This window comes from Mustela lutreola, chromosome 7 (assembly GCF_030435805.1).
Source record: "Mustela lutreola isolate mMusLut2 chromosome 7, mMusLut2.pri, whole genome shotgun sequence".
In the NCBI taxonomy this organism is placed as follows: domain Eukaryota; kingdom Metazoa; phylum Chordata; class Mammalia; order Carnivora; family Mustelidae; genus Mustela; species Mustela lutreola.
The window spans coordinates 118,705,716-118,732,956 of NC_081296.1; the positions used below are offsets into that span (position 1 = coordinate 118,705,716).

The 27,241-nt window shown below is 44.3% G+C and overlaps 1 long non-coding RNA gene across 2 annotated transcripts; it reads right to left on the reverse strand.

Annotated features, from left to right (window-relative positions):
• Positions 1-4,952: 4,952 nt before the first annotated feature.
• Positions 4,953-27,241, reverse strand: LOC131835368 (uncharacterized). Of its 2 annotated transcripts, none has more exons than XR_009355157.1 (4): positions 27,176-27,241; positions 23,831-24,343; positions 20,677-20,803; positions 4,953-5,233 (listed from the first exon to the last, which is right to left on the reverse strand). It is a non-coding gene; the product is annotated as an uncharacterized LOC131835368 (long non-coding RNA). The 2 variants fall into 2 exon arrangements; XR_009355156.1 differs by lacking the exon at positions 4,953-5,233 and adding an exon at positions 19,794-20,302.

Here is a 27,241-nt window from a genome sequence, read left to right on the forward strand (position 1 = left end):
TTTAGGTGATATTTGAAATGAACTAGAAATCCAACGAAGCACAGATAGGGTCCTCCGGAGGAGGGTCTGAATGAATCCTGCTGCCTCAGCTTCAGGACCTCCTGCGCTGGAACCTACCTTAACTATCCATTTCGTTTTCCATTCTCTGCTATGTCTTGGCCTCTCTTCCCTCTGGCTCCACCTGTCTTCCCTCAAGCTTAGACTACACCTGTCTGAACTGCCCTCTGGTCTCCCGGTTCAGGTCACTCAGACTCCAGGAAACTTCGGGTTAGTTCAGGAACTGCCCTACTGAGTCTTTCTCAGGGAACAGAAAGTCAAGCCATTTGTTGCAAAAATGAGGGGATGGAAACTAGGAATAGGGACAGGGTAGAGCGACTAAGGGGAGTGGTAAAGGATTACATTGGTCATTACGGAACCAGACCAAAAAGTTCCAGATGCCAAGAGGTTGGCATCCATAATGCAGTAAGGATGGCTCCATGATAGGCTTCCCAGGCACCACTAAGTAGCAGAACTTGAGGAAGTGGGTGGCTGGATTTCCAGAGTGGGATCATCAGAGCGCTGATTGCCAAGGGAAGGGTGACACTCAGTAGGCACAGGAGGGTAGTGGGAAGAGTGTTAGTGGAGTGACTATCACTGAAAAACAACAGTAGAAAAGGAGGGATCCCCAGAGCCCCAAGGAACTGGGAGGCCCAGCAGAGTCAGAGAACTGTGTTTGGTTGAGACTGCTGACATGTGTGAGAGAAATAGAGAAACGGCCAAGAGTGAAAATTCCAAATTTCAGACAACATGAAGGGAGAGGGAGAGGGAGTGGGAGTGGGATGGCATGGTTCAAGGTGTGGTCATGGTGGTTGGTGGACAAAGGGAGTGAGGGGTCTGGACTGGGCTGATAGATGACAGGTCCTTACGGACCTTGAGGTCAATGAGCCTAATGGCAGGAAACAGATCGTGCCAGAGGACACGGAACTGGTGAATAGCAGGGCTGTGACTGGAGCTCGGGCCTCTGGGCTACCATCTTTGTGTGTTCCATGTTAATAAACACTGCCCGCCTTTCCTGCTAACTATTGTGCTAGTAGCATCTCACACCAAAGAAAGCTTCGGGAAGCCTCACTTAGATCTGGAATTCTAGGTGTCATGATGGCAGCCCCTTTCCTGTCCAGGAAAACCCTGGGATGTGTCTATGAGGCTGAGAATCCTGACTCCTAGCTTACCTCCTCACCTTGCATTATGTCCTTCAAAGTACACACCTAGTGGTTAGCCTAGAAAAAATGATGAAATGGATTTCTTTCTTTTAAAAATGAGGTTCTTGGGGCGCCTGGGTGGCTCAGTGGGTTAAGCCGCTGCCTTCGGCTCAGGTCATGATCTCAGGGTCCTGGGATAGAGCCCTGCATCGGGCTCTCTGCTCAGCGGGGAGCCTGCTTTCTCCTCTCTCTCCGCCTGCTTGTCATCTCTCTCTGTCAAATAAATAAATAAAATCTTAAAAAAAAAATAAAAATGATTCTTGTCTTCTGGTGAGCTCTTAGTTCCTGAATGACCCTGTGTGTCAGTGGGAGATGTCACGAATGCCAGCCTGCGAGCAACTTGGAAACAGCACCTCAGCATTCATTTGAGTTCCAACTTAGCATTTCTGGCATCCAATCATGGTGTTAGTTTTTGGTGCATGTTCAAAAGTCAGTACCACTACCAAAAACAAAATCAAAAGAATTGGAACAATGGTGTGTGTGTGTGTGTGTGTGTGTGTGTGTGTGTGTGTTTAATGAAGATTTCCTCTTAAAAACAAAAACTGAGCTACTAAGAAATACCTATAAGCTGGGAGACAGGGACACTGTGATCCCCTGTAAGTCACACTGCCTCCCTGGGCTTTCTCATCTGTTGCGGTATCTGAGGTCTCTTCCAGCTTTAAACATCTATATGAATCGACCTAAATAATTAAATAGCTTTTATAGACCCCAAAAGAGAAAGAAAACGTCTAGTTTAGTTGCTGTTGTATTTTTTTTTTTTTTTAGAGCCGCCAATAGAAACCCTGCACCAGTGTTGTTCCTGCTCACTCCATCTTTTCCTTTTCTTTCATTACATATCTCATCTCAGCAGAGAGTTTATCTTCACTCTATTTCCCAAATCTCCCATATTATCCTCATGGTGTCTGTGTGACTCTATTCACTGTATTGAAATTTGGAATACTGTTTTCTTGAAAGATAATACCCAAAGCCAAATTCTTATACAAGATTGTCGTTTCGGTTTGAAGAGCAGAAATGAGTTGGCAGCAAAGATAAGGCCCTCCCTTCACGTTAATAGCAAAGAATTCTGAAATGTTTAAGAAGCCCAATTATTGACTGCATACTTCACCGACAATGCCAAAATAGATACATTATGCTTTACAGTAAAGAAATATCACCTTTAGCAAAAGGCAGGGACACAGGTTCCATTTAATCATCATTTACATAAGAACTTGGAGTCCCAGCATGACTTATCCCTTATCACTTCAAATATTACGTCATCTATTCCCAGCTCAGTTCAATTCCCTTGTGTTGGATGTCTTCCTTTCCTGAAATTGATCTTTGTTAATACCAGGCATAATGTGCTCTTCATTTCTTAAAGGAAACCGATGGACTCTTGCCATGACAGGGGATAACTGGAAATCTATATACTCCGGACACCAATTCCCCATCAATACACTGAAATGTCTTTTCTTTAAAAATAACTGCCCTGCATGAATGTGATCACTTTCCCAAATTAGTGTAATTGATGCACCCTGAGACCTTAATGATTCAGAAAGTGCATACTCGAGGGATATTTAAGCAGCTCTTTTGTAAGGAGATAAAATATGGGCCAGTTCACCAAAGACACATTCCTTGAGTTTAGGTAATACTTAGAGCTTGGCGGAGAACTGGACCGTGTGTCAGGAAGCCTGATGTTACATGACAAAGAGGGCAAGTGGCATTGGACCTGCAATATTTCGTCCTTTTCCAGGCCTTCAGCAGAAGACTGTGCGTTTGAGGACACGTCAGTTATTATAGCCGGGATTATTAAACCAGGTATTACCCAAACCGAGATGAATCTCACTTTTCTATCCTGAAAAACTGAAATGACAATAATTTTTATTTCTTGGGGATTGTTTGCAGATTTGAATCTAAACGAAGTGCCAAAGCATGCTGGGGTCTATAAAATAGCTCTGAGGGTCCCTGGAACTTCTTCCCGCATCCCTTCCTGTCTCTCTCCAGTGCAGCACGCTGCCCATGGAGGCTATTCTGGGAATGTTGAATAAATGAATATATGAATGAGTAAGTGGCCTCCGCCAACACCCTACCAGCAGGCTCCAGCTGCTTGTCAGCTGGAAGGAACTGGCTGCATTCCTTCCAGATAAAAGGTAGCAAGTATACCTCACTCGGCATTTCTAAGCCATTGGCAGACATAAATAATCACAGCATTCTCCCCAAATGTGGTCTTCAGACAATTTCTCAAGACAATGTTCCAGGCAGCCATTACCAATTGTTCAGAGGTGATACCGGAGATAATATCCATCTGAAATCTCTGAGGCTCTCCAGATCAGTGTCGGGGCACCCGAGGCTCCCCTGGAGCTGACGTTAGAATCACTGATTCGTCACAGCTCCTGCCCTAGACTGTGAGGGCTGCCCCCAGCACCAGCCAGCTGCCCTGTGCATGGGCAAGGTGGGAAACCAAAGTCTGTTCAAGGGAAGACCATGCTCTCTGCCGAAGGGTCCTGCAGAGGGACTGACTGGTTTTATTTTCTCCTGGCAGTCCTCGATGCTGCCCACCCCACTTTCCTTCTCAAGGGAGGCAGCCCTTTGTTGATAACCTGAAGTCTCTGGGCTTCCTGCCCTTGGCCCAGAAATCCCTCAGAAGTAACCTGGTTTAATAACAAGCCCCATTCTTGTTCTTTACCTGTGTGTCTATCACCCTTCTCCATTGCTTCTGACCTCATCTGGCCCCGATCCTTGCCTGAGACCTTGCTTCTTGCTGCTCAAACCCTCATCTGAATCTCCAAAGTTCTGATGTCTGCTTGTCTCCTTCCAGTCGTTGGATACTTGTCCGCAGTTCTGATGACCCTGGGCAAGTGTCAGGAACATGATGCTGGATGCTTCTCAAGGCTGTCAGCCTCTACTAAAGAAAGATCCCACACTCATGACCTGCTTTTCTTGCCAGTCTCCTTCAACCCATTACCTAATTTAATTTTCAAAACAAAGGCAGGAGGTTGAAACAACACCATTATAACCTATATGGGACTAGAGATTTAGAGTTGATAAATAATGTGTCTACGGTCACAGGCAGAGCTGGTGAGTGGCAGAGCTGAGATTCAAGATCCGGCACTGCCCATTGACTACACTGCCTCCTGAATTAATGCATGCATGGCGGGCTTTCGGTAGGGGGGTTCACACTACAGGGAAGTTACCTCCTTCCACTCTTCTCTCCCCACCATCTTTAGTCTCAGCGCAGCTCATCAGAACAACTCATACCCACATGACTCATGGGAGGGGAAGGAGAAATAACAGTCTTTCTGGGTACAAGAAACCCAATACTGTGATTTGTGGCGTGGGGCCTGATAATTAACTAAATAGCATCTTTTACAATGAGACAATCTCACTAGTTTTTATTGCCACATTAAAATGTGAATCTTAAGCAAAACAAGAATATAAATCTTATTGGAAGATGTTGAGGTTTAAAACAATATATACTCAATTCAGTTCTCAATAGAGAGCAGTCTTTATTGAAGGCTATAAACATTTCTGCATGCCAGAGGGGAAATATGACCATAAAACTAGTTTCTATTTAGTGATCTGGTAAGTGAATAGAATGTTTGTCTAGGTCCCAGCAGGATTCTTGGGGGCCGTCATTAAAGCCCCCAGGCAGCCATTTCCACCTCTGGCTCCCTTCACAGTACCCCACATCACATTCTGTGGATCAATGTCACCAAGTGCAACTTTGCTCCCTGGGGGTGATCATGGTATTTGGGAGAGGATATCTTCCTTTTGGGGGACGATTTTGGGCAATGCAGGACATTCATATCTTTGGGAATAGAGTCCTTCCCATTCCCAAAATGACTTCAATGCATTCCCTAAAGAACCCATAGGTGTGGCACTCCTCTCCTGTCTATGTGAGCAAACCAGAACAGAAGTGAGCAAACCAACAGTAAGTATTCACTTCTCCAAGCCCCAGTTGTTTCCTCTGTACACGGAAGAGAGTGTCATCTGCTTCTGACTTACTCCAAGATGTGTGACTGTTCAGAACAAGAGAACAAGAGAAAGTGGTCAGAGGAGGAAGAATAGAAAGGAGTTTAATGTTTCCATTTTATTGAAGGTAAAATCTCAACTCTTACACAAATATTAAATGAACATGTCACTATTAATGAGGGAACTAGTAAGATGTTACCACTAGTTCAGAGGAGGATTCAAAATCACACACATACAATAGAGAGCTGAAAATAAATACAGATACCAAACTAGTCAATACCTAGAAGGCAACAAACACCTGCCTCTCTGTTGGATACAATTTGCATTTCTATGCGCAAGAATCACTTGTATGGCTCTCAGGATAACACATCCTGGTAGAGCTGCAACATAGTTTATAGACAGGGAAAGATGAACCACAAGGGTGCTAGAGGAAGGGCACCCAGCAATCAATTTTGCTTGTTTCCAAAGTGTTTCACAGCTGATATGACCATAGCTACATCTCTCCTGCAATTCTCTCCAATCTCTCTTCCTTCTCTACACCCTGGCTATACAGTCCTCTTTTACTCCATCAAACAGAACAAACTCATTCTTATTTTGGAAACTTTGCACTTTTGTTTCTTCCTCTTGAAAATCCCTTCCTTCAGATTTTTTCATGGTGGCTTCCTTCGCATCATTCTGTTTCAGCTCAAATGTCATGTCTTCGACAGAACTTTCCACCTCTGGCTCCCTTCACAGTACCCCACGTCACCCGTTCTTAATTTATTTTGTTTTTGTGCCTACAATGTGGCTCTTCCCTCGACAATGTAATCTCTGAGGGCAGGGACTCTCAGACCTGTGCACTGCTGTCCCCAGTCCTTGGGTTCTGGGGGTACTCCAGAAATAGCAGCAGGTTCCCTAGTTGTTTAGGCAGCCAAGCCCTTCTCTCTTGTGACTGAGTGGCACAAGTGTGACTCTTATATTTGGTCTCTTAACTGGGACAAGAAGATGCCCTTGATGGGTCCAGTATGAATTGTAATTGCTAAGGTCCCCAAAGGAAGGGCATTTTGGGAAATGACAGTTTGTGCAGGTACCTCTACAGCCAACTCTTGATATCTCAAAACTCTGTTCATTCTCTCGGCACACAGCCCATGCCAGGGAAAGTGGGTTAAGGAAGTAACCCTGAATTGACCAAACTTAACCGAATTGGTAAGACTGTGTTTTGTGCTACTCTGTGGAATGGAACACAGGTAGAGAAATTTAAAAATGAGGTTTTAGACACTTGGGATATATGGTCTGAAATTATTTTCCTTGTTATACAAACAAGTCTCCAGGCTAACCATAAAATTTTTGTTAGGTCCTGAGTATTTCATATCAACGTGTGTAAAAAGCTCCCAGGGTCAGAGGAGGAGAAGGTTGAAAGTTTTGCTTTTGCTAATGTACCCAGCTTCTCTATCATCATGAACTGAATAGTCTGTGTCTTACTGTGTTTGTTGGCTTTGCCCATGTAGTGAGGACCAAGATGGGAAGGAGGTAGGAGGTGGGAAGAAAAGAGGGTATGTCTAATTTGTGTCATTGTCACAGGAACTCTGAGGGCATCTATTCATGCTTTCCGCACAGACCTGAGTGTCTGCACGTATCAGGCCCTACTCTAGGAGCTTGGGACAGAGTGAATAAAACAGGTAGTCAAGTCTGCCCTTGAGAATCTTGGATCCTGGTAGGGGAAGAGAATAATAAATAAATAATAGATAAGTAAGTTCCACGGCAGGTTAAAAGGAGATAAGTGCTTAGGAAAAAAACAGATCACTATGGAGAGGATCTGGATTGGGTGGCAAAGGGCAGGACAGGTTGAGGGATTAAACACTGTTGTCTGGAGAGACTCCATTGGAGCAAATTTGAAAGCAAAAAAGGACCGGAGCATCAGCTCAAAGGAGCAAGCAGAGCAAGGATATTGGAGAGTCGGGATCATGGTCTGTTGAAGGGCAAGGTCAGGTGAGCCCAGAGCCAGGGAGGATGGAGGGAGGGGTAGGATAACTGCTTTAGCCTCAAATGCCCTCTGGCCCAGCATGGGGGCAGAGGGGGGCCTTCTTCCCAAATCACCTGACAAACAAACAAAAAAAAACAAAAAAACAAAAAACTACCGGACGGAAATAACCATAAACTGAAAGGGTCAAGTGAACATTTGGGAGTTCATAAAGGGGTGTGATGGTTTAGGGGGTTTAGGGGCTTGGTCAAAAATTCAGAGCCATGGTCTCTCTGCTGGTGGGGGGCGGAGGGCAGCCAGAGCAGAGAAGTAGAACAGAGATAATGGCGGTGAGTTATGAGACTCACTTGGGGTGAGGCTGCCCTCATTCGGGGTCACTCACCTTCTAACCAGGAGGGAATTAGCCCAGCCCCAGATTCCATCTTGCAGCTTGTTCTACAGAGAACAGATACTCTGCCAAGAAGTCTAGCCTCATGCAATTTGGCCAGACCTATTTTGGAGGTCGTGTGACCCTTGCCAGTGTGGGAGAAGGAAACAGGAGAGGAAACGGGAGGGACTGATGAATGTGGATGCAGCAGGCCCAGCTGCTGACATGTGCAGAGGAGAGGAGCGGGGGGCATATGCTGAAGGCAAGCTCCAATAATCCTCCACTTGACTCCTCTCAGAAAGCTGGCGTGAGCTGTACTTGAAATTATTTATTCAGACCCATCAGCTCTGTTTGAGAAGCCTGACTAATGTTTGCAGACAAGTGTGGAGAGTCAAGGAAGCCACAAATCAAATGTTGTCATGGCTTGCACTTGCCTAGCCCAAACACTGCCACCCCTGACCCCAGGCGCAGGGTCCCTGAATGGACTCCCTCCTCCTCCTTTGCGTCATGGTGAAAGAGAGAAAAGGGCCTATTCTCAGAGACCCAGGCAACTCTCGGACTATCCAAAGGGCAGGTTTGTATGCTATTAACACCTGTACTTCCCAAGTAAGGAAAATGTGTCATTTTTAGAAGCACCCCAAATGGAAGTTAGAGTGAAAAATGGTAGCACTTTGATGTAGTCCCTACTGGGTATGGGGAGCGCTCATGACGTAGGCAGTCGGGTCATTACCCATGTTCCACTGGGCAGGACATGTGACCTCCCAGCTTCCACATTCTCCTTAGTAAAATAAGAGAATGAGATCAGATGGAGACAGTTCTTTTCTTCTCTCTTCTTTTGCCTTCCGTCCTTCCTTTCTTCCTTTCTCTCTCTCTTTTCCACTTTCTCTCTCATTTGCTTTTGAAGTACTGAACAGTTTTCTCAAATGAAGAAAATAATTTCACAGGTATTGCTTTTGCTTGGTTCTTGTTCCTAGCTTTTTAGGGTGAAATGATCATTGACAGAGTAATTTATGGACAATCTGTGGTACATACAGAGGTTAGCAAATGTCCTTCAAGAGCCAGAGAGTAAATATTTTAGGCTTTGTGGGCCATTTGAGCAAAAGCAGCAATTGACAATAGGTAGACCCATGGGCATTACAATAGGTAAACCCATGGGCATGTGTTCCAATAAAACTTTATTTCAAAAAATAGGTGACAGGCTGGATTTTGCCCAAGGGCTACTGTTTGCCACCCCCTCCCCACCACCACCCCGGGTAGCTCTGCCAGCAATCTCCTTCACTTTGAACCTTGTTGGAAAACTGCGGAGTTAAACTGAGTGAGGGAGGGATGGAGATCAAGGAACTAGATCACCTCATTTTCCTGCCCCTAACCCAGTAGCATCCCTCTTACAATGCGGTATAAGGAATAGTTTGCATTTGGAAATAAATTGCTCCACATTCATGAAGAGAAAAGAAGTGAGAGACAAAAACCCCAACCTGCTGTTGACTTCTGATGAGGAAATTGGCAACCACTGCCCCACCTAGCCAGTGACAAGCCCAGAGCTGGGTCCTGGAGTCTAGAGGGTCCTGCCACCTTCTTCTACCACAGCTGAGTCCCCTACAATAGCCTGTAGAATGTCACTCTCTGCTTGCATAGTACTGCTTGTATCAATAGCTTCCAAAAAGTCCCAGGGTAAGGTTGTTAATTATATAACTAATCTGCCTATGTGAGGATAGAGATTCCAATAAAACTCTCAGGTCTTCACTGTTTTATAGTAATAGGGAACACCTCCTAGGTTAATGGCCAGTCCTTTTTTTCTGTGTACCATTTCTCCCTACCTCCAGGAATCATATCCTGTATGATATGTGCCCAAAGAAGGCCCCAAACCCCCTTTTCCTGCCTCAGGACCTTTGCACATGCTGTTACCTAGGCCTAGATGTCTCTTCTTCCAAATCTTTCCCTAATTAATTCCTAGTTATCTTTCAGGTCTCAATTTTATATATCATTTCCTGAGATTTACCTCTCCCTGCCCTCCAATATAAATTGTGCTCCTTCATTATTCTTAGTATCCTATTCTCATCCTTTATCACATTTATCATGTTATTATATAGTTATTTTTTGTCTTTTGGTTTAATACCCATCTTCTCCAAAAGAATTTAGAGGGAGAAGATGAGGGCCATAACTATTTTGTATAACACTGCATCCCCAACATCTCACACCATGCAGTAAATTGGCACTTAGTTCACAGTTGTTGAGTGAATGCCCCATCATTTACTACTGTTGTAAAAGTAAGACTGACATCTCTCCAGTGGGCTGGAGTCCAAGCCCTCTCTCTACTCTGCAACTTGGACTGAGGTCCTGTTATGCACTGGAAGTCTGTGTTCCTTCAAACTTCATATGTTGAAATCCTAACCGCCAAAGTGATTGTATTTGTAGGTAGACCTTTGGGAGGTGATTTGTGGGTGGAGCTTCCTGAATGGGATTAGTGCCCTTAAGGAGGTCTCAGAGAGCCCCCTGCCCCTTTCTACTTTGGGAGGACACAGTGAGAAGTCAGCAGTCTGCAACCAGGAAAAGGGTCCTCACCAGAACCTGACTGAGCTGGAACTCTGATCTTGAACCCCAGCCTCTGCAATTGTAGGACATAAAATCTGTTGTTCATAAGCCAACTAGTTTATGGATTTTGTTAGAGCAGCCAAGCTGACTAAGGCAGTTTCTTAATAATCACACAAAGAACCACGCACAGGACGGGTGTAAGGGATGCACCCTGGACACCTGCACCAGCCAGGAAAAAAGAGGTGGAGAAAGGAAGCTGGATGAAAAGTCATCAGAGAACCAAGTTCTTGTTTCCACAATGTTAAAGGAAGCTTTAGAACCCTACCCAGATGGACCCATGTCATATCTTCTACCTCTTGTGATTTTTCTTCTCCCTTGGGGAGAACTGCCTACTCCTGGACATTTCCCAGACTTATGGTGACCCTACTGCTGTCTCTACTCTATCCCCCACCCCCAACACACCCAGGAACTTAGTCTACACTTAACCATGGCCACATAAAGTCTCTTCCCTGAGAATGCCCGCTGGAAACAGAGATTCAGTCTCTCCCGCAGGTCAGCTGAGTGACCATGATCTATGGAAAGCAGAAGAGATTTGTCTGCAGCTAAAGAAGAATCAACCAGTTGTAAAGGGAGAGCCTGAGTGGAGACATGGAGAGAGAGCCCTGGTGGATTCCAGTCCCTGATTCCAGTCCTTTCCTGAAGTCCTGTAAATCTGCCCTCCGGTGATTTGAGAAACTCACCTTTTTTATTCTTTAAAGATTCATTTTTCATTTTTTGTTTTTGTTTTAGAGAGGTGGGGCGAGATGTGCAGAGGGAGAGGAAGAGAGGGAACCCCCCAGCTGAGCATGGAGCCTGATGTGGGGCTCGACCTCACATGAGATCATAACCTGAGCCAAAATCAAGATTTGGATGTTTAACTGAATGAGCCACCTAGATGCCCGAGAGAAACTGGCCTTTTTGATTAGACAAATTACACATGAAAAAGGAATTCTAGATAAATATAATGACTTCACACAGTTTATTCTGTTTAGTCCTCCTAACGATGTAGCAGACGAAGAATTGCTATCTCCATTTTGTGGATGTTGTTTGGTTACATGAAAATTAGTCCTCGGCTTGAAATTCTATCATAACTATATCATCTGACACAAATTAACTTCTTTCGGCCTCGGTCATTCTCAAGATGCAATTTTAGACTGGTGTGAAGGGTCTAGCAAGCAGTTAAGCAAGAATCCTGTGTGTAATTTATGAAATCAATGGCCCTGACCTAGAATATTTTGAAAGGGTAGGAGTTATCAATAAGCGTGGCCTCAGTCTCCTCATTCCTAAGTGCCTAAATTGGATTTACATAATATCTAAGATACTTCTAGTTCTAACAGTCAACAGATTATTTTTTGGCTCCAATCACCAAGAGGTTCACTCTTAATCATGAAAGAGCTGCAAATGGCTAATAAATTTGGTGGCACATTTGGGCAACACAGTTATAGACCCTGTATCTGTAGTAATTCTTTTTTGGCTCTGAAAACCTTTGAAATATTTTCCTTTTATTATGACTGCATGGATCATTACTTGGCAAAGAAATTTTCCCCTAATATTGATCTATGAACATAAAGAATTATGTGCCAGCATGAAAGGATATAAAAATAAAATCTATTAACTTATTGAGAATAAAATTCAGGACTGAATTTTCATAAAAAAATTAACCAATAAACGCAACTAGCAAAACTGGATGAGCTGAGAAAATACAAGCTTAATTGACTTACCCTGTGTCAGTGGTTTTCCAGTTCTGGGCCTCCAAGCTTTTCTTAAAATTGCTCAATGGGGAAAACTGATCCTCTTTTTTTCCTTGTCAGTGGTTGGCTCACTGAGAGTTGCAACCTTGATTGACATCTTCCTCATTCTAGCAAGGCTCCTCATGGGCACACTCACTAGCATTCCTTGGATGAATGAAATACTAGAAAACCAAGAATCTGAAACCTCACTAAAATAGAGGAGAAACACAAAAACAGAGCCTACTAGCATTGGAGCTGAGTTCCTAAATGGAAAACCCATTAAAATAGATTCTGAGGATGATGGCTTACCAGTTACAGTGAAACCACTTTCCCAAACTGTCACAAAACTTGGAATTAAGTGATAGTCAGAAACTACCTAGGATTTTCACACATACAATTTTGTGAAAATCCAGATCTATTCATAGAATAGTTCCTGGCATATATCAGGCATTCAGTACACGATTTTTAAATGAATAGCTTAGTTTTATGTTATGTGCATCTATCAAAGTTTTTAAGTGTATATACACATAAGATGTTTATATTTCAGGACACAGAAAAGGCCAAAATATTTTGTTTTGTTTTTTAAAGATTTTATTTATCTACTTGACAGGCAGGGATCACAAGTAGGCAGAGAGGCAGGCAGAGAGAGAGGAGGAAGCAGGCTTGACCCGAGCTGAAGGCAGAGGCTTTAACACACTGAGCCACTGAGGCGCCCTCAAAATGTTTCTTTCTTTCTTTTTTTTTTTTTTTTTGTATTAGCTATCTGTTTAATTCTTTACCTTATTTTGAATTTCTACACTTTGCTGAGCCATTCCAAAGTATCTTTTGTATTTCCTTCTGAGGATCATCTTCTGACCTTTAAGACCTCATCTCCTGATGCTTAGATGAGAATGAGGAAAGCATGATTAACTGGGCCACATCCTTCGCCTACCTGAGACATATAACTATCATATGCCTCCCCTTGCCACACACACACACGGATATGGATACAGATAGATGATGTACAGACATAATCTACAGATTACAGATGTAATATATAGATCAATGATATATGGATACAGATGGACATAGATACACAGGGATCTATGTCAATAGGGATGAGCAAGGTATAAATGGAAATAAAGATATATACTTCAATTTTACCTGCCTCGTAGAGCACAATAAAAATCCCAAATTCACCTCTTTCCCTGCTCCAAGCAGCACACGGTGCTGTGGACTCCTCTCTCTCTACCAATGCTGTTCCTCTCCATTAGATCCTGGGGTCGTTGGCCTTCATTAGCTTGCCGCAGCCTCTCATTTGATTTGCATTGCCGGCTCCCCATATAGGTAATGATTCTAATTTAGAAAATCTCCAGAGGTCACAGCAAAGAAGTTGGGCCAGAAAGAAAGATGGACAGAAATGACAGGGAGGTGCCCTCCCTCAGCCTCACTCTGTACCCTCTAGAGAGAGGACAGCCACAGGCTGCTTGGGACTGTGGAGCTTAAGAGTTATGCTGGTGTTTCTTCAGTCCATGGGCGCTTGTAGTTCATGCCACAGAAAACCTGATAAAGGGAAGACAGAACCTTAGCCTGAAATCACCCAAGGCTTTTAAAAGGCACCAGGTTCTCTTGTGTCCTGTTTTCCTTTCTATACTATACAACAGTAACAGCAACTCCCCACTTCCTTTCTTGTCTCAGGGCCTTTGCACATGATGTCCCTTGGGCCTGGATCTCCCTTCCCTCAGTTGGTCCCTGATACATTCCCACTTATCTTCAATTTGCATACAGTTTCCTAAAAAATACCTTCCTTGGCCCTCCAATCTAAATTTAGCTCCCTCTTCTATTCTTTTTTTAGTATCTGAGTCTCCTCCTTCACCACACTTATATTCAGTGTTATAGATGTATTCACTGTCTTTGCTTTAATGTCTGTCTTCCCCAAAGGAACTCAAAGGGATACTATGAACTGAATGTTTGTGTCTCTCCACCCCAAATTCTTGTGTTGAAGCCCTAATCCCCAGTGTGATGGCATTTAGAAGTGGGATTTGGGGGAGATAGTTAGTTTCAGAAGAGTCATAGGGATGGAGCCTCCATGATGACATTGGTTCCCTAGGAGGACATGAGGAGAGCAGTGTTCGCACTCTGCCATGTGAGGACATAGCAAAAAGTTGGCTGTCTACAAGTAAGAAGTCTCCCACCATAACCCTACCACCTTGGTGTTCTGATCTGGACTTCCAGCCTCCAGAACTGTGAGAAGTAAATGTTCACTGTTCAAACAATCCAGCCTGTGGTATTTTTGTTACAGCAGTCCGAGCCTACCTAGATGGGGGAGAAAATGCCATGAGTTGGCACTTACTTCCTATTTGCTGACTGAAGGACCATTATTTGTTGCTGTTGATAAAGAAAAGGCTGGCATCTTTCCCATGGGTCAGAGTCTGAGAAAACTCTCCCCCTGTGACCTGGGTCGAGACTCTTACTGACCACACACAGGGCTGCTCATAGGACACAAGAAATGTGCTTTGGGCACTCGCACAAGGTCCTTGTTTCTCAAATGTTAAAGGACGCTTTAGAACTCTAAGCCTATGTGGGCTTGTGCACCTTACATCTCATGGGGGGTTTCCTTTTCCCTTGAGAACTATGAACTCCCTGACACTCCCTGACTACATCTACTCCACTGCTAAGCCCAGATGCCCCTCTGGCTTTGGCTTGAGTTTCTAGTTCATCATTTTCTCTCTCAGTCAGGCACCACCCAACCATGTGCCTGAACCAGAGGTGTTCAGTCTCACAGTCAATAATGCCAACGCATTGTATTAGTTTCCTATGGCTACTGCAGCAAATCACCGCAAATGAATCACAAATTTATGATCTTACAGTTCTGAAGGTCAGATATCTGAAACAAGTCTCACTGGGCTAAAATCACTATGTTGGAAGAGTTGTGTTCTTTTCTGGAAGCTCTCAGGGTGAATCCCATTCCTTGCCTCTTCCCCTTTACGGAGGCTTCCTGCATTCCTGGGCTCATGCCCCCTTCCTTCATTTCTGCTCATTCTTCCATAGTCACGTGTCCATCTCATGCTCTTCTTGTATTCCCCCCGCTTCCACTCTTACGGATTCTTGTGACGATATGGAGGTCCACTCAGATACTCCAGGATAATCTCCCCATCTCAGGACCTTACATAAATCACATCTGTAAAGTCAGTTTTGCCATGTAAAGTAAAACACACACAGGTTCCAAGGCTGGACACGTGAACTGTTTTGTGGGGACTGCATTATTCTCTCTCTTGCTCTGGTAAATTATTCCCAGGACAAGTCTCAAAACACAGGTGAAGATGTTGTAGCTCCACAACTCCCGGTTCCTCTGAGGACTCAGAGAACACAACAAGAAAGCCGAGAGGACTGACTGGAACATGGATTAATAAACAAAAGTAGTGGCAGACTCCTCATGCCAGTGAGTACTGTTCTCTAGCGTATCAGCCGCTGCAGTCAATAAAAGCCAGCTGTGACAACATCGTAGGCCTGAAGAAAACTATGTTAAATAATAGACTGGAGTGATGGGAAGTCTCTGATATTTGCTAACAACAAATTTGGGGTTGTCTGGGGTAAATTTCAAAGCTATTTGCGTGTATTTCAGCTGCAAATTATGCAATAACTGCAGATGAGCGGCTTAAGCAATTTAATTATTTAATTATTTCTGTAACAGAAAACTCAGAGGTAGGTGGCTCCAACATGGGGGCAGCAGCTGAGGGTCGGCAGAGATGCAGACTCTCTCATCTTTCTGCTCTGGCTTCCTCAGGAGATCAGCCATATCTCCCCTTGTGATGGCAAGATGGAGGCCACAGTTCCAAGAATCTTGTCCTTACAGAACAATATTCCAAGCACATGGGTGAGCGTGCAGAAGAGGACCCCCTTTCTCTTCCTTTTGCTCTCTATTTCATCAGACATGAAAACTTTCCCATGAGTAGCCAGTAGACTTCACCTCAGATCTCACTGGCCAGTCAGGTCACATGCCCATTCATAAGCTATTCCCTAGCAGAGAGGAATGGGATACCATAACTGACCTAGACTAATCAGGAGTCATCCCTCTGGGGATGAGCACATTGCCCCTCTGCTAAAACAGAAGAAGGGGACTAGCTGTTGGATTGGCAACCAATGGTGTGTGTCTCAAAAATGTCAGACGCTGTTTATTTTTCAGTGTGCTAATACATAAATAGGTAGATTTCCATTCGGTACAAAGCAAGCTTTTTCTTTAGGTCTGAGATGCTTATCAGACTAATCTTCTCATCAATTGGACCAGAACAATTATGGTTCTAATATACAGAGTTACTCCAAACTTATCTAATTTTGTGTTAAAAATAAACAAAGACATTAAAATTTGTATTCAGAAATAGATTCTGATGCGGTAATCATCCATTACAAGTTTGTTTTTTGGGTTTTTTTTTTTTTGAAAGAGAGTGAGAGCATGAGCGGAGTGGAGGGGTAGAGGCAGAGGGAGAAGCAAGCTCCCCACTGAGCAGGGAGCCCAACACAGAGCTTGATCTCAGGACCCCAGGATCATGACCTGAGCCCAAGGCAGAGAATAGCCAACTGAGCCACCCAGGCATCCCCATTATAAGCAGTTTATTGCATATGTATGATTATCTCTGGCATAGTAGCTAAGGAGTAGGGAACAAAGGGGAGGATGATGTGTTTTGTTATGTTGAAGTTCAGACAAATTTTGGACAGAAATGTAATACAATGTGGCAGGACCACAGCAATTGGTGGTGTGAGAAGAGAGAGAGAATAGAGTCACACCATGAATTTACACTCTCTTTCCAGGACCACGAGGAGTTACAAAGCAGATGTGCCTATCAGAAATCTAGCTGCAGGGTAGAAAATGGGTTAGAGTGGGCCAGTGGTGGATTACATTATTGGCTCCGCTGCTTACTGCTCTTCCCATACTCATGCCTGCATTCACGCCCTTGCCATGACCTCATAGTGAGCAGAGGGTGCTTCTCCAACTTTTCACTTTGGGTCAGGCCATGTGACTTGTTTTGGCCAATGGCATGTGGGCCCAGGCCTTAAGGGGCCTTGGGTGTTTCCCACTGCCCTTTTGTACCTCTACCTTTGCCTTGCAAAGAATGTGCCCTGGCCAGTTCATTGGGCCCAGGAGGATGAGAGGAGACAAGTGCAGCAGACCCACTCCAGCTGCTGCAGCCTAAAGCATTGCTTGCTCAGCTGCCCCACACACTCACAAGAGAGAAATTAACATTTTTGTTTTTGTTTTTATGGGATATTGAGATTTTTCAATATGCAACATTACTGTGACAACTGCTAACTAAGAGGGCTACACTACAAATGGAGTGGTGTTTAAGAGACTCTTGTAGCTATAAGGAGAAGGCTTATGGTCACCTGAACAAAGATGATGCCAATAAGGATGGAGAAAAACAGAGCCAAAAGATATGAGAGAACAGATTTGCTATGACTTGGTAGATATAAAGAGGAGTTACTTATGAAAGTCGTCTAGGGTTCTTCCTTGGGTAATTATTGACTGACATGGGGAACACAGAGGGGAGATGGTATGTTGAGTTATGTTGAATTTGAGGCAACTGTGAGGTGTCCCAAGGGAGAGATCCAGTAGACATGGGTCTAGAGCTTGGGAAAGGTCTCACCTGGGCCATAAGTGAACATACAGGTGATCACGGAAGACATAGGTCTGGACAGAGACTCTTAGGGAGAAAGTAAAGAGCAAAAATGTGGAAGATAGAATTCTGAGGAACCTGCATTCAAGGACAAAAGAACAAGAGTCTTCAAAGAAGACCAAGGAAAAGGACTCAAGGAGAAAGAGAAACACCCAGTGACAGTAGTGTCTGGGAGCAAAGAGTCAGAGGACTCTAAAAAAGAAAGTGTGGTCTATTGTGCAGAAAACTGGCGAGCAAAGAGGCAAAGAATAATAAGGAACCACCAAGAATCTACCTAATTTGCAAAGAAAGGAAAGAGATTTTTGGCCAAGAAATTTCAGACATTCCCATGGTAGATGAGTCAACAAAGCCTTAACCCCAACGTCAGAGATTCACTGAGATGTTCAGAAAGCGAGCAAAAGCAAGATTTGGTGCATTTTGCATCATTGTCCTTTCCTGGTCCCTCTGGGTGAGTGGGGCTTTGGAGCAGAACTTTGCTTTTCCTGCAGCAGGTCAAGTGACCCATGCCACTCCTCCCAGAGGCCTTGGCAGCCCTCACCAGTCCACAAGAAGCCTAGTCTGATAGGCTCCAGGGCTGCCTGCTGCCCCTCTGACTCATTTCCCATTGATTGAAGTGAATTTTCTGAATGCCTTGGAGGCCTCTCATCCACCCAGTCTGCCTTCTGCCATCAGGACCCAAAGCGGTTCCTTCTTTTAATAGCACAGTGGGCTCTGTCCCTTTGTGTTCTGGAGTCTAAGCTCTACAGACCTCCTGTGGGCTGAAATATCAACACCCCTCTGAGGGAGGGTGGAGGGGTGCGTTGGAGAAGAGGTGAGAGCGTGTGCATGCTGAGGAGTGCAAGGTTTTCACAGAACCTACACAAACGCCACAGCCACAGTGCCCAGCACAGGATTTGCAGGGGCTCTCAAACAATCACCGCATTTATGACCTCAGTGATTGCTCAGGCTGGGGAACGCCAGACATTTGAAGTCTGTTTTCTTCTTCAATTGGAACTGACATTTCCCCATGATTGGATTACTTTGAAATCGAGGAATAGCAGCTCGAATAGTTCATAAATTTATTTCTGTTCTACCTTGTAGCATTTATTTCAAAGACTGATCAGCCAAAGAATATGGGTTTTCTGCTTTATATTTCCTGCTTTATTGCAGTCACCTTTTAAGACAGGGGGGTGTGGTTATGAGGGTGGGGGAGGCTGGCAGGCCATGGGTAAGCATGGGACTGAGGAGGAGAGAAGCTTCCTGTTGCTCTCAGGGACTCCATCTGTTGCCTATGCCAACCAGCCCCCTGGAGGAAGGGTCTGGAAAAAGATATCAAGCATCCTGGGGGAGAAAGGTGTTGAGGGGAATGGGTTAAAAGGTCCCAGAGACCGCACCTCCCCATTATCTCCCACCTCCACTGGCAGCAGCCATCTTGGAGGGCAGGTATGGAAATGGCCATTGGTCAGAGGGTTCTGGAGTGGCATTCTGGGATTTGGGGGAGCCTGAAGGTTTTAAGTCCTTGTGTGCATATGTTGGAGGGATACGAGAGAAAGACTTACTAGTTATATAATTGTTTACCTATGGTTGGCAGACCTTGGGTGAAGGCCTGCTCACCCAACATTGAATTGTCCCTGTCCTCCAGAAGCTCCCAGCCATGTGGGGTCCCTGAGCTGAGAGCCAGAACAGGGTGGGCCCAGGGTGCCACAAAAGCGAGAGTGCTGGGAAGAGTTTCCTGGGGGAAGCAGAGGTTTCTGCTTGGAGGGCCCCTTCGCTATGAGACCACAGCCTTCTAAGTTATTAGATCCCGGTTGCAGAATAGGAAAGAAGGCAGGGCTGCAGGGTCAAAGCTCATTCTGAGATTAGTTGTGTATTTGATGTTTTAGTCGGGTGGGAGAGTCCTTCTGGGTTGATCTCCTGGCTCTGTCATTTGCTAGCTCTGTGGCTATGCCCTTGTTGTGTCTCTGTTTCTTTCTTTGTAATAACTGCATAAAAGTGACTTGCCTCATAGGGTTGCTGAAGGGACTGAAAGAGAAAACCCAGTTAACATTTGAGGATGGTGCTTGCCCACCTGGAGCTCTCGGGAAGTGCCAGCTTTCCATGGGGTGGGACATGATGTTATGTGTGAGTTTCAGAGGGGACAGGGAAGGCAGAGAACATCAGGGGGCTGCACCTTAATTCCTCGGGCTCCATTTACACAGGTGGCTGACCCCATCAGCATCAGCCCGAGAATTAACGCACAACTATTTTAAATGGAAAAGAGAGAGCAAAGATTTTCTTCATTGATCATATGCCTTATTTGGGGTTGAAGCACCAGCTATAATCCTCGTTCATTTCCTCATGAACTAGATGACAAGGAGCACAGTCTATTTCTTCTAATGGGGAGAGCAAAACCTCAAAATTGGTCAAATAACTCATCCCAAATCCCACACTGAGGTTATCGAAGAGTAGGGGCCTGAACTCTGATCCTCTAAACCACCAGCCCAGACCTTCTAATAAATCACAACGCTCTCTGTCATCTACTCCCCGGCCAGATCTGCCCTCCACTGTTATGGAGCTGCTCACACAAGGTGGAAGGATTTCATCGGTCAAATCATGCTCAGAAACAGAAAATGTTGCCTCAGACATTTTCTTGGATGTTTGATTTTAATATTAAAGCTAGTTCTGACCATAAGGAGTAAATACCAATTGACAGCCTCTCAGGTTTCTCAGACAGCAGAGAATGGGGGCTGAGAAGCAAGCCTGCATTAAAGGGTCAGCAGAAGGGGATGGGGGGTACCAACTGACTTTTCTTGGGGTGAGTGGGAACTTGACTTTGCAGTCCAACTCTGCTCCGCTGTTCACCCAAAGGAAGACGGTGGCTGGCAATTACAGAAAATCAGTAGCTAGAATTATTAATAATCGCAAAAGAAGCTGTTTGCACAGTAAGTAATTTGCAGTAATGTTTTGTAATTGATAGTCATTTCTATTATTTAAACACTAATTAATTCATGGACTCAGTAATGTATTGACTTTACTTACAGTGTTATGGCAGCCCTCCTCACTTAAAATCATTCATCATCATTTTCTTTAGATCATTAAAATGCACTGTTTGTTTGCTCTATTTGGGAATGTTTATAGGGCTGCACCTTCTGAGAGAGCTTTATGGGCAGTTTATATAAAAATGACCACTCATAAGCTCTGGTTCTTCTAAAGAAGGTCTTCCTAAAGAAGGCGGGCCTGATGTTTTCCTTACCAGTAGGATTCTCAGAACATCCCTTGGTAATTGGTCTGGAAGTCTCCTGTGGTTGGCTCCCTTGTAAAAGGGAACTCTCCTGTGGTTGGTTCTGTTGTAAAAGGGAAGTCTCCTGTGGCTGGTCCATCTGTAAAATAAGAAGGGGGAAATCTGTGAAAGCAGCCACCATCTTCAGCAATGACCTGGCGGGTCTGGCTTCTCTGCGGACAAGTTTCCCAGGCAAGTCCCTTCCCCTCCCCAGGCCTACAGGCCTCCTCTCTGGGCTGCAAAATGAGGGAGAAGGAAGTGGTCATCGTAACAAGTGCTTGAATCTCTAAGTTTGACTCTGCTAAGAGTATCAGTTAATGTGCTTTCTTGCAGGTATATTAAAGGTTCTGACTGCTGGAACCCAGGGAAAAACACTGGGGCAGATGAACAGGCCTGTGTTACTAGAGGATTCACTGTGGACAGACACGAGCTGCCTGTTCCTATTTAGTATCTCGGCGTCTTCCTGAAGGCCGAAATTTACTATGTGACTCCTATTCCTTTAAACCATGGGCTGCACATAAAATAAAATCTACTTAATCTCAACTATGGTTCTCGGCTGATGTTTTGTAGAAGAGATTCCAAAATATGTTTCCAAGTTTATTTACAAGATGGGAGTCTTTACACCCCATTTATTGGACATATTAATTTTGGTCTTGTTTTTGTTTTTATCTCAGAAAGACAGAAGAAGGCATTTATAAACATCCAGGCCTCACCTCACAAGGTCAGAGCTGAAAGGCGTAGTTAGGAAAAAAATCAACTCTAGAATGCAAATATGATGTATCCTTACTGCTGGCCTGTGGTGGTGAAAATTAGTTGGTTTCAGCCACCTCCAGAGATCAAGATCATGGATTAGCATTCTTGTGATTGCATTAGCTTTGTTCTGTTCCATGGTTTCATACTGTAGTCCTAACTCCACTTGGCTCTTAACAAATATGGGTTAGTGGTTGTAAGAAGCATTTGCTCCAAACTGAAGATTGGTGCTGGGTTTTGGTTACCTATGGATGGAACTTCTCTATCTTGGACTTACCAACATTGAGCACCTTCCTGAATCACACCTGGAAAGTTTAAAACTCTTGTCATGAGAAGTCTTGCCTGCCTGGTTGAATCCTGCCTTTCAGATGGCATCCTCCATCTCAACAGCAATCTTACCTCTCTACTAAGCAGATCTACTATCAGGCCTAACCCTTCCCCAACACTTCTTTGCCCAGCCTTGAGTAAACTATCATGAGCCTTGCCAACTGATTCTGAGATGCAATGATGCAACCATGGACAAGACCTCTTGGGATTTTACACGACATTTGAAAGAGGTCAAACAAGTAGACATGATTACATTTTAAGTAAGGAAATTGTCAGAGAACCAATGGGTTGCCCAAGAAATTAACTTTGGACTTTCACTTTGCTGGAATTCGCTAAGAAATAATGTAGGTGAAAGCAACTAAGCTTGTTTTTTTAATAAAATAAAAATAGTGAGGAGGGACATGTCCTAGACTTTAAAATATACTTTTAAGTTGAAATAAATGAAATAAAAAAATACATAAGCATTTTGGTATAATTACAAAAATAGACATACTAAGAAGATATAGCCTACATATAGACCTTGATATTTATATCTGATCTATACTAAAGGAGAAACTAGAAAGTCAACAAATGGATTTGGAGAAATTTGATGTTTGAGGAGGCAAATAATTAATTTAGCTATTCCTCTCATAATATTTTGCAGAATAATTTCAAATGAGTGAGATGGGGGCACCTGGGTGGCTCAGTCAGTTAACTGTCTGCCTTTGGCTCAGGTCATGATCCCAGGGACCTGAGAGCAAGCCAGCATCATCAGGCTTCCCGTTCAGCAGGGAGCCCGCTTCTCCTTCTCACTCTGCGGCTCCCCCTGCTTGTGCTCACTTGCTCTCTCTTTGTGTCAAATAAATTAAAAAAATCTTTGAAATAGATGAGAGAAGTATATATATACACACTGAAACTTAAAATATCATAAGAAATTGTAAAAAGGTTTTTATGTAACATATAAAGGGCAAAGGACTTTTTACACATAAAAATAACAGTGGAAGATCAAACAGATTTTACTAAAAATGTAAAACATCTGTATGTATGTAAAAAAAATTAATGTCAATATTCAAAGACCAACTATGAGAAATGGTTATCAAATGAGGGATTCTGGGAAGAAAGCAATGACAATGACCTGGTTTTTAAATCTCCCAGAATTCCCACACAAACACAGATGGTACAGCTAGACAGCAAAAAATTAAGCAGCCATGGACAACATTTACAACAAGTTTAAGTGACAAGTTATCCCCCCCAACCCCAAAACACAAGTAGGCAGGACAAACCACCAATAGCGTCAAGATTTGCCCAGTATTAGCAAGTAAATCAGAGGAAGCTGAAGGAGGAAGGAGGAATCTGACCGAAGTCCAGTAGACCAGCTTGAGGACAGCACTTGAATTTGAATTGCTCAATCCAATAGCAGTGAGTGCAACGGGGTTGGGATGAGATCTCGAGGGGGCCCTAGAACAGTCTTTCCACTGCCAACCCTTGAAAGTGACCAGTCAGAACTCTTCTCTGGGAGATTTCTCTGTAATTATATAGGTTGTCACAATTTTTGTACTATTATTCTGAGGCTGTTTGTGTGTGAGAGATGAGATAAAGCAAACGAGTAATTATGGAATATTCTATCACGCCCTGCATCCTTGAGAACCAGGATTTGGGCTGGGAGGAAAGGAGATAGCGATGTACCACAGATGATGTTAAGCAAGTAAAAATCTAACAGTCTTGAAACAGAATTGGAATTGTCAGTATGAACTCATGAGGTGTGTGCATGTAGAACATGACATATGTGCTCCAAAGAATTACCGCCGTACGAAAAACCACTCGATGAAAACCACAAGGCTTATGGCAAAAAAAAAGGAATAGGGGTACAACCCTCCAAAACCTCAGCAGTGACAATTTTTTAAAAAGGACTGACATTAGCATAATTCTATACATGTTAAATGGGTAAGAAATACATAAATAATGACAATAAATATGGCACTTTGCCTTGGAAAGGACCCGAAGATCGCTTGCGGAATTGGGCAGTGGAAAGGTGTGGCTTGTTATTGTAAAGTGGTGAAAGGACACTTACTGGACATTGGGTAGAAAGTTGGAAAACCTGCTGTGGGCGGCTGGCTCATTATCCTCTGCTGGGCATTGGCGCTGAACACAAGACTTACAAGATCTTTTGTAGCCTTAAATTCTGGGTCATGCTTTCCTGCCTTTGAGACGGAGGCCCTCTGAGACATGCAGAAATGATACCTGTCTCATCACCATCGATAATGTTACCCGGAGCATAGCTTCTTCGGTTAGCTTCTGTGTCATTGCTGGAATTTCTTTTGCTGCTTTCTCATCTGCACCTGACAGCCGAAAACTCTCGAAACTGTAGATATTTGAAACCACCAAACCAGCCACTCACACTTGGCAGAAAAAGGTGCTACTTGGGCTGGATTTGGCAGTTTGGATTTAAGATCTTTGTAGATAGATGTGCTTCCTCTTCAGTTGTTGGAAAGATGATTCCTGAGATTTTTTCCACTGTTTTGTGTATTCTTAAGCAGCTCGGATCGGCTGGGTGCAGTTTTCTGCCTTTACCTCTTTTTTTCTCCTGTATATGAAATCACCCATAGCCAAACACAAAATCTGTATTAGGCTCAAACCATTCCTTAATATACCAATTGTGTTTGAACAAGCTTACATTTTCAGAACAAGCATTATAGAACTGTCTATAGATTCCCCTTCCCCCTCTTAACTCGTTAGGTCTGTCCACTGAAAGGACTAAAAACAATGACTGATATTGTAGCAAATTAGCAATGAGAACCCCCAGCATCATATCCCACTAAAAAGAATCAGAGCTTTTTGGGGGAAGGGCTGGTTTCAGGTCTGGGGCAGAGGAAGATGAGCCTTGTCACCCCAGATAGCAGGGAAGGTATCAGAGACTTAACGGGGCCGTGCTCACAGCACTCGGGAACCAACCGTAGAAGCTCCCACGGCCAAAGATGGCACAATTTATATTTAGTAGGATAAATAATTGTATTAATGTATTTAAATCTATCAAATATGTTTAAAGCCATAGATTCCCAATGATATCTGAAAAAACTTAATTGATCACTATTGAAGGATGAGAAGCATTTATTCAATAGCTTGAAAACTGATACATAAAGACAAAGAATCGATCACTTGCTTTGTCTTTCCTTTGTGAATTACAGCACCGGATAACCAAATTGTAGATGAGAGGAAACATCTCTTTGTGGAAGTATGCCAACAATAAATGACAAAGAAATGATGAAACATCACCATTTTGCCACCCCAGTGAATGAGTGGATCTAGGCATTAACCATCAACAGCTGCCAACATCACATAAAGGCAACGTGCAGATACTATGTGCCCCCCGATGAAAAACGCACCACATCTATAATCTCGCCAAAGAGATCAAACGTAAGCCTAATCAAGCCTTTGGATCCTGCTACTAATTTGCTGGAAATACAGTGCTTGTTGGAACATACTGAACTCTTCCTTGAATATGCAATCAGCAAAATCCAGACTGTGGGAAACTTGACAGGTTAAAAGGCTCAGGTTCTCAAACAGAAAATTTATAAAAATAAGAGAGCGTCTGGGCGGAATTTGCAGGTTAAAATGATCTTAAAGACATGGCAGTTTTAGAAGCTGGCAAGGCTTCCATGGTAGTGTTTTAAATAATATATATATATATATATATATATATATATATATATATATTTAAAGATTTTATTTATTTATTCGACAGACAGAGATCACAAGTAGGCAGAGAGGCAGGCAGAGAGAGAGAGAGAGAGAGAGAGAGAGAGAGGAGGAAGCAGGCTCCCTGCTAAGCAGAGAGCCCCACATCGGGGCTCGATCCCAGGACTCTGGGATCATGACCTGAGCCGAATGCAGAGGCTTTAAACCACTGAGCCACCCAGGTGCCCCCCTAAAGGATACATTTTTTAGCGAGAGGGCGATCAGAAAAAACACAAGAGTGTGGTTGCTGCAAGAATCAGGAGAATCAGTAATTAAGCTACAAGAAGTAACAGAAACCGTATTCCCTGTGCACCTGGGTGTGTGGACTCAGGTTTGTGCTCAGGTTCTGCCTTCTTGGCTCTGCCTTCCCTCATGGGCCTGGTCTCAGGATCCTGTGTGGGTTTTGCCTCTCGAGCTGGATTGGATTGGCACCCCGGCGGGAGCAGCCTGGGGGCTGCACACGACTGGGCTTGAATGGTCCTCTCCACGCCGCCGAGCCCTCGCCATCCTCCTGTGGGCTGAGGCAGTTCCCTGGGTGGGGGAAATCAGAGCCGCTATGCGATCCCGGATCTCCTCTCTAAGACTGCAAACTCAGCGCTTGCTTTTCTCCTTCATCCATCCAGGAAAACAGCAAACACAAAGGCTGGACCTGTCTGAGTCGTCCTCCCTACCGTCCCTGCAAGAGCCTGTGAGTCCCACTTGGGGGTTTCAGGACAAGCCAATTAGATCGCTACTGTTAATCAGAGTAATGAAGGGAGAAGGAACTTGAGGGAAGGGAAGGCGGGAAGGGACGGGAGGCAGAGGCAGTCATGGAAGACCGCAAGCACTGCCCCCTCCCCGCTCTGATGTTTTATTCAGGCTATTTGCAAACGAGCCTGTGGAAACAGCATTAACAATAAATGAGGCGCAGGATGCTGTGGAGAGGAGGGAGGGAGGTTGGAGCGGCTCTGCTCTGCGCCGCCCTCGGGGCTCAGGGGCACCCTGTCTTACCCACCAATGTGGGCCCTTCTTGCTTCTCACCTGGTGGGCCCTGCTCACCCACCTGCACTCAGGCCTTCTGAAGGCACTCATATCCCATTCAGCAAATAGTATGAAGATGTTTCTAGCACGCAAGAGCCAACCCAAAAGATAAAGCCAATACAGCAAGTGCCTGAGGACAGGAAGCCTTTCCTCTCAGCCCCAACACTGAAGTTGTCACACCTCAAGGATCTGTTAGGTGGTTGTCCCACTTGATTAAAGTGGCTAATATTTGATTTGTGCTCGACAATTAATGAAGCACTTAGGCATGCATTGTCAAGAGTGTCTCATAATAACCTTGTATGGTAGTGGTTTGACTCGTTGTATAAATAAGGAAACCAAGCAAGGCTACTCAGGGCCCAGCAGCCCTCACTTTAAAGAATTCAGGTGTCTGGGGCACCTGGGTGACTCAGTCGTTGAGCATCTGCCTTTGGCTCAGGTCATGATTCCAGGGTCCTGGGATCGAGCCCGGCATCGGGCTCCCTGTTTGGTGGGAAGCCTGCTTCTCCCTCTCCCACTCCCTCTGCTTGTGTTCCCTATCTTGCTGTCTCTCTCTCTGTCAAATAAATAAAAATCTAAAAGAAAAAAAGAATCCAGGTGTCTCCGTCATTCTTTCCCTCTGGAAAAGTACCATCAGCTCAGATCCCCCCACCCACTAATTTACCTGGACTTGTGTAATTCTTTCCTTCCATCCAACAAATAGGAACTGATGTCTCTGAGGGCCAGACTC